The following is an 11095-nucleotide window of genomic DNA, read 5'->3' as shown; positions in this document are numbered from 1 at the left end:
CTTTTGGGAGTTCCTGAAATCATCTCACCCCACATCATATTTATGTAATGTGGCTGATCAGTGCTACATTCTGACAAAGTGAACCACTTGCTGTCCCCCAGGGTCACAACCCCGCTCCTCCAAGGACAGCACAGAAAACTTATTTATCAGAAACTCAATTTTTTTTCTTGACTTCTAGTATATAACTGGGACTATTTCTAGGAAAAAAAGAATCTGTGAATAAATGTTTCTCTCTTATCCTTGTAGGGTCTTATAAGGATTCAGGCATTCAAAAAATGAGCAACTACACACTAAGGGCTTAGATTTCCTTGGTAATGATACTACTTCAGGATTAGCGGTTATTAGTGGGAAGGTTGAAGTCTGGAGCTCGTTAGCACATTTAGTTGGAAGAAAGGTGTTAATGAAAGTAGTGTTTGCATTTAGTTCTCATCAAGGCTAAATGAAACTGGGTAGAGGAGTCGAGATCAAGTTCATCTTCTGGTGGAAAAACAATTCAGAGCACATGCTTTCTTTTTTTTTTTTTTTTTTTTTTTTTTTGAGACGGAGTCTCGCTCTGTCGCCCAGGCTGGAGTGCAGTGGCCAGATCTCAGCTCACTGCAAGCTCCACCTCCCGGGTTCACGCCATTCTCCGGCCTCAGCCTCCCGAATAGCTGGGACTACAGGCGCCCGCCACCTCGCCCGGCTAGTTTTTTGTATTTCTTAATAGAGATGGGGTTTCACCGTGTTAGCCAGGATGGTCTCGATCTCCTGACCTTGTGATCCGCCCGTCTCGGCCTCCCAAAGTGCTGGGATTACAGGCTTGAGCCACCGCGCCCGGCCACATGCTTTCTTTAATGGAGAGACAGTCATGTAGGGATAGCAGCCAATATTGTCATGACTCCCCATTATTTTAACACTGGCTTTCGGGTCAGGTCACCTTTGCAAAGGAGTATCTGTGGCCTGGCATCTTGGAGCCATTTACAGCTACACAGTGCAGTGATGGCATTTGGCAGAGGCTGCCATTTTCTAGATGGCAGTACCAGCATCAACTCCCTGTGGGAAGCCGATTCTTCTCTGAGGGTCTATAATCTTTGGGAAGTCTGGTGATTCTGAAGGGTGTCTCAGGGTGACACTTGTTTCCCTTTTCCCCTCTTTTTAATCAGTTCAGAGTCAGACCTGTTTCCATGCTGATGGGCCAGCACCATCCTTGGGGAGTACTCATGATCCCTCTTCTGTTCATTTAAGGGATTTAGGAATGCTTAGTAGACAGTCTCTAATTAGAGCCAAAGAGTCCCGTGTAAAGTTTAAGGGATGCTGACGCATCTGCCCTGGGTTGTCAGAGGATTTCTTCCTTTCGTGTCCTGGACAGTCCCATAACTTGTCCATGGAAAGGGCTGCTTCAGAAAATTGCATTCTTTATGGTGGCAATTCAGTTTCACATCTGAGTCCTTGACTGTAAAAGGTATTTAAATTTAAAAGCATATTTTGATATAAAGTCTATGGAAATCCCCCTCTCTCCCAGTTTATTTGGATACTCTTACCAAACAGAGACCTTGGGGCTGGCTGCTTCATGCCTATTTCGTTTTCTCATTCAATCCATTTTCACTGAAAAGGAGACATAAGCAGTGAAGCCAATATAGTTTTATTGGATCCAATGCACTGCCACTAAAACAAATATATGTACACTCAGGCCAATACACTTTTATTAAAACAAATAGAATTTAATTCAAACCAGCATTCAATACGTTTTCTCAAAGCAATGAAATTAAGCTGTACCAGTACTTCTGCTCAATATGTTTTCCCAATCAAATCCATTTGAACAAAGTGAAATATATTTATCACAGATAGCACATTTTTATTAAAAACAAATTCACTGAAACCAAGTTTCCCTTTGAACTGATAGATAGAAATTCTAACAAATTGCACAATTAGATCATAGAAATGGATGTATTTTTACTTTAGCAAAAAGCTTTTCTGTTCAGGTCCACTTTAAAACACACTAATGAATAATAAAAGTTGCTCTAACAATGTCTTTAATGAAATATTATTTCCAAGGTATGTCCTTTGAGGTTGAAGCACAGTCCAGAAATTTTTTTTTTTAATGTAGCGAAAAAGAAGAGTGCTGGAATAGGATTACAATAACTTCAGATATTTAATGATTTAATATTTATCCTACCTATGCGTACTTAAAAGTGATGTTGTTGGATGTGTACAAATGAATAAAGACATGCTTGGGGGTGTTTTTTAGTTGCATTTGCCACTATACAACATTAGCCAGAAAAAACTTTCCTTGTCACTGATGAAAAATACTTTCTCTTCTTATCTGTTTGAGGTTAACTAGGGATTGCCATGCGTAGAGAGAACTTGATGGTATGGGAGGTCATTTATTCGTGTGGCTCTTTGGAGGGAATTTCAATTTTGGTGCCTAGATTACAAACCACATTCAAGTCTTCTGAAGAACCATGGAAAAGCAGAACAACTTAGAAATGCCACACACCTTTTGGGAGGCAACAAACTCACTACAAGTAGGAGTATCCAAATACGTCCCACCTCTCTGCAGGGCCACTAATGCTCCCGACACAGGACAGACCTCCAGGTAGAGAAGCATCTCTGGAGAAATTAGAGCCTCCCCACAAGGAATATGAGGGCTCTGATCAGTGGCCATGAGGGACCCCTCCCTGCTGCCTCCACGCTGGCCCCACACTCTCTTCTCTGCTCCCCTCCTACCCATCCCACGGCTGCAGGACCTTGGGATAGAAATCTTCTTCCCTAAGCAGCCCAGAGAATGCTCCTTAACCCAAGACTGGGGGTTCTCAGTACTACTTCCTCCTTCCTGTCTGGAAAAGTGCAAAAAGTATAGATATGCCCACAATTCACTGGGCAAATAATGTATTGACCTCCGGGGGATCCTGGCCTTGAATAGACCAGACCTGCCTTCTCTGAAACACAACTGGTCATGGAGGGTACCCTGAGAACAGCACCAGATGTTCATCACAGAATTTAAAAAGATGAAATATTAGAAACCCAAATATCTAGCACCCAGGGGATTGGTTAAACATATTGTAATAATATCTTCCGGATGTATTCTACAGTATTAATATCAATACAGTATCATAAGCATTCAGTGTCATTGTATTTAATTGAATGGGAAATATTCATAGTACATTATTAAATAAAAAAGTTTAAAAGATATAGTACAGCAATTTATTATCTTTGCAAAATAGATATGCATAGCTATGCATAAACAAAAACATAGGAAGATGACACTGTCAATAGTGGTGAGTGATAAATTATAGATTTCTCTCTCTCTCTCTCTCCTCCCGCCGCCTCTCTTTTAAGCTGTATTTTACAAATTTCCTGCAATTAACATGTATTACTTTTGATATAAGCAAAAATTATTTTAAAAGTGGTTATTTTTTAAAAGGTGGTATTAAGTTCAATTTAAAATGTAGTGAGCAAATGTTGGGTCAGCTTCTGTAATCTTAATTCTAGAACCCTTTCAGAGAGGGTCGGTACTCTATGTCTCATTCTTTGTTCTTTTGCAAAACTCTATTTGAAGGCTTTCGTCAACTGGTCATTCAACATGCACTTAAACAGGAACCCAGGTAATAAATTCTGCCTTGAGTTTGTTCCAGGAAGCAGTGTGGCTCGACACAAAGGATGTGCATGCTTTATGTTGTCAGATGATATAAACTGTGTTGCCCCAGATTCTGCCTTTTGCCTTAGCTCAGAGCCACCTCGCTGTTTTAATCATCTCATCTCAGATGCCTGGCAACATCTAATTCCTTTGCTCCTTTTCAGTAATTTCAGTTCTGCTTTCTTTATCCTGGTGTTTTCATTGCATTTTCTTATATAAGAGATCCAGATTTATTTTGGAAATAGATTTGAATGACAAAAACATTCTATAGAAGCAAATCCTAAACAAATATAAATATTTGACCACGACTATGCAAACAAAGCTCCTGCTTCCTCCTCTGTGTCCACAGAGACCCTGAGGAGGAACTCTAGGGAGAACGGAAGCTTGGGAGTCATCCCATCCCTTGCTCAGATGCGAAATCCCCTGCCCTCCACCTGGCACTGATAGGGACAGATCATTTTCTCTGCTTGGAGGGGCAGCCTCCTGTGACCTGGACGCATTAGAGCCTGAACACAGGAACAGAAGGTATCCTCCCTCCTTCCTTAGCGGTCTCCGTGTTTCCTTCTGGGGAGGATTTGCTCTTCTGGGCTTCTTCACACACATGATTCCTAGTCATGGCTTCAGCCCCTTTAGTTCACTGGGTCCTTATTCCGTGTTTTCCTGGGCCCAGCTGTGAGATTGGAAAATGGAGATGAGAAGGAAGAAGGGGACAAGGATGGTGTGGTGGTTGGTGGTAGAGAAAGAGAGATACAGACAGACAGACAGAGAAACAAAACAGACCCTCAGACATGGAACATGTTTAATTAAACCGACTTTATCCAGTTGCAGTTGAAACCAGGGTGGAAATAATTGATGCTCCTTGTATTGTTTTAGGTGAAAATGGTAGAAATAAATAGAACCGTCAAAGTTGTAAACCTTCCCATCTTCATTATAGATAAAGAATTAAGAAATGAAAAGTAGTAAACAGAGAGGGGTTCCAAGATTTCTTTTTCTTCCTCCAAGGCAATGTCCCCACAGAGCTTAGCATCGAGGCACCCTATTTTCTGACAGTTACTCCATTTTCTCCTCCCTTGAAAAGGGTTGCCCAGAGCACCCCCAACCCACTCCAAGGTCAGGCCTTTCCCAGTCTGAAATTCTTCATAGACCAGTTATCCTCCTTTGCTCACCTTCAAAGCATCCCACTCACCAGTTCTTCTTCCTAGTCCTGGGAAAATGCCTTCTCCAGAAGCTGCCTGTGCATTTGCCAATCTAGCCCCCTTAATGACCCTTTGAGGCAGACACCTTATCCCCATTTCACAGAGGTGGAAACTAAGCCTCGTAGAAATTGAGTAACTCAACCCAGGTCACACAGCTCCAGCTAAGTGACAGAGCTAAGGTTCAGGCCACTCAGCTGACTGCAGTGTAGTGTGCTGCTCTGCTCCTCACTGCTTTCCTGTGAAATCTCAGGGATTGTCTGGCTCAACGTGTACCTGGGGAAGAAGAGAAAACTGAGGCCTAGAGAGGTGAAGTGGCTTGCCCAAGACCACTCCAACTGTCCCACCTATCCTTGGCCCCTTTCCACTCCCCCATGCAGCATAGCTCATTATATTCAAATACTTCAGCTAATACGTTCAGATGCTAAAAACCTGCCCCTAAAATTACTGCAACCATTTTCCAAGAGAAAGCAGCTTAGTTTCAACCTTTTTCCACATCTTGTTCAAAAATGAGAAGTCTCTAATACAGCTGTGATTTTGTTTCATCTTCTGTCATTCCCTCTCTGCCCTCAAATTGGTGTGCCAATGTGTGACAACATGGCTCTAAAATAGGCCAGCAGGAGGGGGAAAAAGGTTGGAAAAGACAGAAAGAGAACAAACTCTGTCTCTTGCTCACTCTCACTCTCACTCTCTCTTTCTCTTCCTTTCTACCCCGTGGTCCTCCCAGGGTCTCTGGGAATCCAACCTCAGTCTGTTGGGCTTACAAAGTGACCAAAGTCAAATGCTGATCTGTGAGAGAAAGAGGAGGCAGACACATTGGGGGACCGAGAAGTACTTTGAAGCACCCCTCTCACCATGGTATGGGGAGGAATTTGGCCACATCCCTGCCAACTGCTCCTTCTTTTGGACTCAGAAAGGGTCAGTTGCTTGCTTCTATCAGATTCATGAACACTACCAAGAAAAGAGCCCGGTCTGAGACATTTAATATTGGTTGAAACACAGAGGTTTAACTGATGATTGACGTACATAGGGTGATAGGAAGAGTATGAACTTGAGAATCTGATGGATTTTGTTTAAAGTTAGGACTAGGCTACTGACTACCCACCCTGCTAATTGTCTTGGGGAAGTTATTTAACCTCTCCGAACCTCAGCTTCTCATCCACAAAACAGGACACTAGCACCCAGTGGGCTATCTATACCTATTTGTTGAATTGAAATGGGAGTATTCAAAATCATTTGGGTTGCTGGCTTAAAATAAGCAGAATAATTCAATTCCTGTCCATCTGAAATCTAATTGTCCAATTTGGAGTTTCAAAGGTAACAAAGATCCTAATGACCTAATATTATTGGGGTAATCCTGAAATTTATTAGGAGATCTGCAAGTTCCATGATGACTGTATACTGGAGGAAATGCACAATGCACACAGACCTTCCTAAGAGTACAGCACTACTTAATCATGAGTAATTGTTGCATGAACACACACACACAAACACACAACCACAGAACTCACACTATAAGACAGGAGGGTTAAGTAATGACATTTGACCAGAATGAGCTCTTGCAGAGCACAACTATGAGTCTAAGCTTCCTCCTTAATATCTTAACAGGCTAGAGGATACACAGGCTTTTAAGTAATGCACTTATTATCCAAACACTAGCAGTCATTTAACGGAATCCAGGAGCATTTTGTCAAGAAGGAAAAGAACTAACCAAAGAAAAAGAAAAATAGAGAGTTTCCCAGCTGTTTTACCACAACATGACTTCAACAAAACCGAGCCTGTCCTTGCCTTGTCCCTGATGGCTCGCCAGCAGAGTGAATGAATTGGAGCAGATTTAGATTTTAAAATGCCTCCTAATATCATTTGGGCAAATTAGCTTACATGACTGGACACTGTGCTCCAGCCACAGAGAACGTTCTTTTCCTGTTGGAAGCTCTGACAGCCCACTGCCACGGTGAAATATCAGGAGCCTCTTAACATTTTTCTTGATTTCTTTAAGAGTGAACATTAGACATATTAAGAACAACAACCCAATCATTAAGCCCTGTGAGGTTTTCCTAGGAGCCAGCTCTATCGCTTTAATCAGATTGTGGACAACTCATTCTCATCCCAGCCATTTATCTTCTTTGTTTACACACACACCAAGTGGCATTCTTCTTAGCATCAAAAAATAGTAATCAAAATTGAGAACAACAAAAGACCTTTCATTATTTACAGTGTTAAGTAACATCTATTTGCCTTCATTAGTTTCTAAACAACGAAGTACACTGGTTCTGATTAAACCTGGCATGTGTTAATTATATCTGAGGTCTGGGATTGTTTTGTCTACAATAAAGGATTGCTGAAAGCTGAAATTTGAGGCGCCCAGGCCCCCGAAGTTACCTGCCCCTATGTGTTTCCTCAGTGAGAGTTTCCAGCCTGAGAATGGCAGAAGCGGATGTGAGCTTGTCACAGAAAGTTTTTTTTGTTGTTTTGTTCGGTTTTTAAACCCTCGGTTTTATTGCCCATTTTATGGGCTGGAGTTAAATGGCAGTACAATGCAGTTTGCTCTCTTACTGCTCAGCACTAACAGCCATGATGAGCCATAATTAGAAGTAAAACCACCACATAAATAACATGGTAGAAAAATTGCCACCCTGAGAAGCCAGTCTTTGGCGATGGGAAACTTCAGAGGGTCCTGAGTATCCATCATACTTAAGGGGCACTGCGTATTTTAGCCCGTATTTGTCTTACTAAAGCCAAAATGGGAGCCATTTAGACTTTCAAGCAAGCTTTTAAAAATAGAGAACGTAGGCTTAAACAGACTGCTGCTAAGTGTGATGCAGAAACCTGTCGCCTGGAGGCCACGACAGCTGGATGGGCTGGGAGGGAGAGCCCTGGGAGCCCAGGGGTGAGGAAGGGAAGAGAAACAGGGGAGGAAGCGGAGTCCTGGACTCCCCCGAATAGCAAGGTCTAGACATTTCACTGCAGAGCCGAAGAGTCTGCGCACCATTGAGCACAGCAGCTTAGACTTCCGCCGGGGAACCTGCGAGGCTGGGATACCTTGCAGATTTTGCTTTCATGACCTGTACTCAGTGATGAAGTGGGAGCAGGTAGACTAGCATTTTTTTTTTTAATAGAGTCTCATTTTGTTGCCCAGGCTGGAGTGCAGTGGCGTGATCTCGGTTCACTGCAACCTCTGCCGCCCGTGTTCAAACGATTCTCCTGACTCAGCCTCCCAAGTAGCTGGGATTACAGGTGTCTGCCACCGCGTCCGGCTAATTTCCATATTTTTAGTGGAGACGGGGGTTTCACCATCTTGGCCAGGCTGGTCTTGAACTCCTGATCTTGTGATCCACCCTTTCTTGGCCTTTTCTCTTCCTTTTCCTTGGCCTCCCAAAGTGCTGGGATTACAGGCGTGAGCCACACCACGTCCAGCCTAGACTAGCATTTTTGGGCACCCACTATCTCCTTGGCATTTTACTTCAATTTTAATTCTCATAACAGCCTTAGGATGCCAAGGAAAAGGAAGAGAAAATAAATTGTGTTCTGTGCCTGAAAATGGCCTTAAAGAAACAAGGACCAACAGCTGGAGCAGAGTGGGCCTGCCCATATGCAAAGAGGCAGTGAGTAGGAATTAACATAAGGCGTATCACGTGGATGCCATAGAACTATGACAGCAATTTCTTTTTTTCCCCGAGTCAGCCTCTCTTGTACAGGGGATTTAGAAAACAAACCCAAGAGAATAAACTTGAAATGGAAGGCATGTGCTTTATAGTCAAGTGTTTTTTCAAAGCCTGCAGCATTTTAAAAACTGATTGAAGTATATTCATTTGCTTTCTAAAATAAGTCATATGTATGTTTCTACTGATCAGCCAGAATAGTTAAGGTCTGATCTTCATATGGAATGAAAGGGGACATTCTTTGGATATTCTAGAAGTACACACGTGTTCTTTACAGAGTTTGATTTGCTTTCTCCTTTTCTTCCTTCCTTTGCAAAATCAAACAAACAAGAATAAAAACCAAAACAAAACAAAATTAATGAAAACCCCTGTGTTGAGGACTTTCGTTTTGTTTTAAATGTGTCTGGTATTAAGCAGCATCTTTAGTGAAATGACTTTAAACTTAAGTAGGAAATACAGCTCCATTTCACATGTGGATTTTGTCTGCATTTACATCTCTGCAGGCCTTACATGCCATGACACCAGACATTTTTTTAATTAAGATATGAAGTGCTCATTTTTTGTGTGTGTGGACCTGCTGTATTCTAACAAATTTACTACACGTCTCAGAAAACACATAGCTTTGCCAAAGTTGGTGAGTAGCCCAGCATGGTTTATCTCCAGCCCACAGCTCTTTCCCTGAATTCAATACTGCAGGCACAATTTAATGCAAACCCAATTTATGACTTAATGCTCTAGGGACCGTAGTGGGAGATTGTTACATTATTCTTTTCTAATCCTATTTGTGTTTTAATTTGCTAAGTCTGTAATGAGGTGCATGCCTTGAATATTCAAGATCTTTCACATTGCTTTTGACTTTGTTTAATATAATAGATTTTATAGTTTGCATTAAATACCCAGGTGCTTCGGTCAGTATTATCTCTTTATTTTCTCAACTAGAGTGAATAAAATTACACAATGAAAGTAACTGTGTGCATGTTTCCTTGTTTATTGTAATGGTTTATTTCCTATTATAATTCTTGATTTAAATTACGTCTAGTTCTCCAAAAGTCAATTCTCCATGGACTCTTACTTCCCCTTTCCAAACAATTGTTAGCTCCTGAAGAGAATGGAGTCTTGGCTGACAACTGATTAGTTGAATAATAATAAAACAAGTTTTCTAGTCTCATTTATGATACTTTAATTGCACAGAAGGGGAGAAAGTGAGGAAGATAGGAAGGAAGGGAGGGAGAAATGGAGGGAGGGAGGGGAAGGGAAGGGAAGGTGCTGTGTCACTATATGCTGCTATTTGATTTCTGGTGTTGGGCTGAAATGTACCGTCCCTAATCAGAGCTGCTACATCACCCAACTCCATAGTGTATCATTTGGTGTCCATAACTGTGTTATAGCCAATTATAGCTAAATTCTCTGTTCTGTATGCACAATCAAAGGGCGTCTGGAATGCGTTTTGCTATTTTCTGAATCCTATTATTGCAGACATGTTTATTACATTCAGAAGATGGCTTTCTGAAATTACATTGGAATTGTATGACCCACCTGCCATTTGCAAACAAAAGGACCGAAACATTTCTTAACAAGAAGGAAGTTCATTTAGCTCTTTCCTGGTAACTTTTCTCATGTTATTTTCTTTCTTAGCTATATCTTTAAGACTCACTGCCCAAGCCCCTACGTATTTGTAAAAATATCTAAGCTCTCCAGTTAATGTTTAATAATCCTGTGGTGAATGCTGGCTATAATTTTCATTGTGAATTTTTTTTCAAACTATGAAAAAAGGGATTGTAAAATGGATCCCAAATTATAACAATCTGATAGCCCTGAAATCGTTCATTTAGGTTGCCTTTCAAAAGAAAAAATTTTCAGGTTATGTCTTTAAATTTTTGGGGGGGCCATTTTAAGAGGAAAGTGAGTGGTGTTAGAAAGACACATGACACCTATTTGAAAACATAGCATCTCCTCATTAATTATTAAGGGAGAAGTGAAAGTGTTTCTAAACCAAATGCTTTCTTTTTCCCTTCTACTGAAGTTTACTCCTCTTATATTTTCCCCCCAAGCTTACTTTATTACTGGTATTTGCCTCGCAGAGCCAGGGGATATTACTACCTTTTTATTTGCTATTTTTACAGGACCCAGCAAAGTGCTTTTAAAATATATAACCACTTAATTCAAGTCAAGCTTCTTCAATACTCCTTTCATTCAAGCCCTTTCTAATTTGTTTTCCTCCAGCCAGGAGCCTGGAGAAGACACTGTGATTTATGTTTTCATTTATTTATTTTATTTGGGCTTTTCATTTAAGAAAAGAAATTCTGCACAACCCCCACCATCCTCCATTCTCCCTCATTTCACTCCACCCCACCCCCACTTCTGTATTTTAAGACTCTCAAGCCAGACTTCAGAGTTTTAAATTCATATCTTATCTGACCACAGACTGGATGAGTCTTGGTCTGGGCTTCTTACACGGCTCCGAGTGGTATCAACCCAGTGCTTTAGATTCAAATCTTCTTGAGGGCAGTGCCTTTATCTTTGTTTTCCTTCATGACTTCACACCCTGCTCAGTAAAGAGCTCCCAGTACAGAGCCTCGGAGGAATTCAGCCTTTTCCCAAAGATGAAAGATGCTATGCCGTGG

At 41.4% G+C, this 11095-nt stretch overlaps 1 pseudogene across 1 annotated transcript; it reads left to right on the top strand.

Annotated features, from left to right (window-relative positions):
- Window positions 1-3913: 3913 nt before the first annotated feature.
- LOC101025448 lies at window positions 3914-7996 on the top strand (annotated as a pseudogene). The gene is made up of 2 exons (XR_004183409.1): window positions 3914-4141; window positions 5537-7996. The product of XR_004183409.1 is annotated as an uncharacterized protein KIAA0087-like (transcript).
- Window positions 7997-11095: the final 3099 nt, after the last annotated feature.

This window comes from Papio anubis, chromosome 4 (assembly GCF_008728515.1).
Source record: "Papio anubis isolate 15944 chromosome 4, Panubis1.0, whole genome shotgun sequence".
Taxonomy (NCBI): domain Eukaryota; kingdom Metazoa; phylum Chordata; class Mammalia; order Primates; family Cercopithecidae; genus Papio; species Papio anubis.
This window is presented reverse-complemented; position numbering and strand designations above follow the sequence as displayed.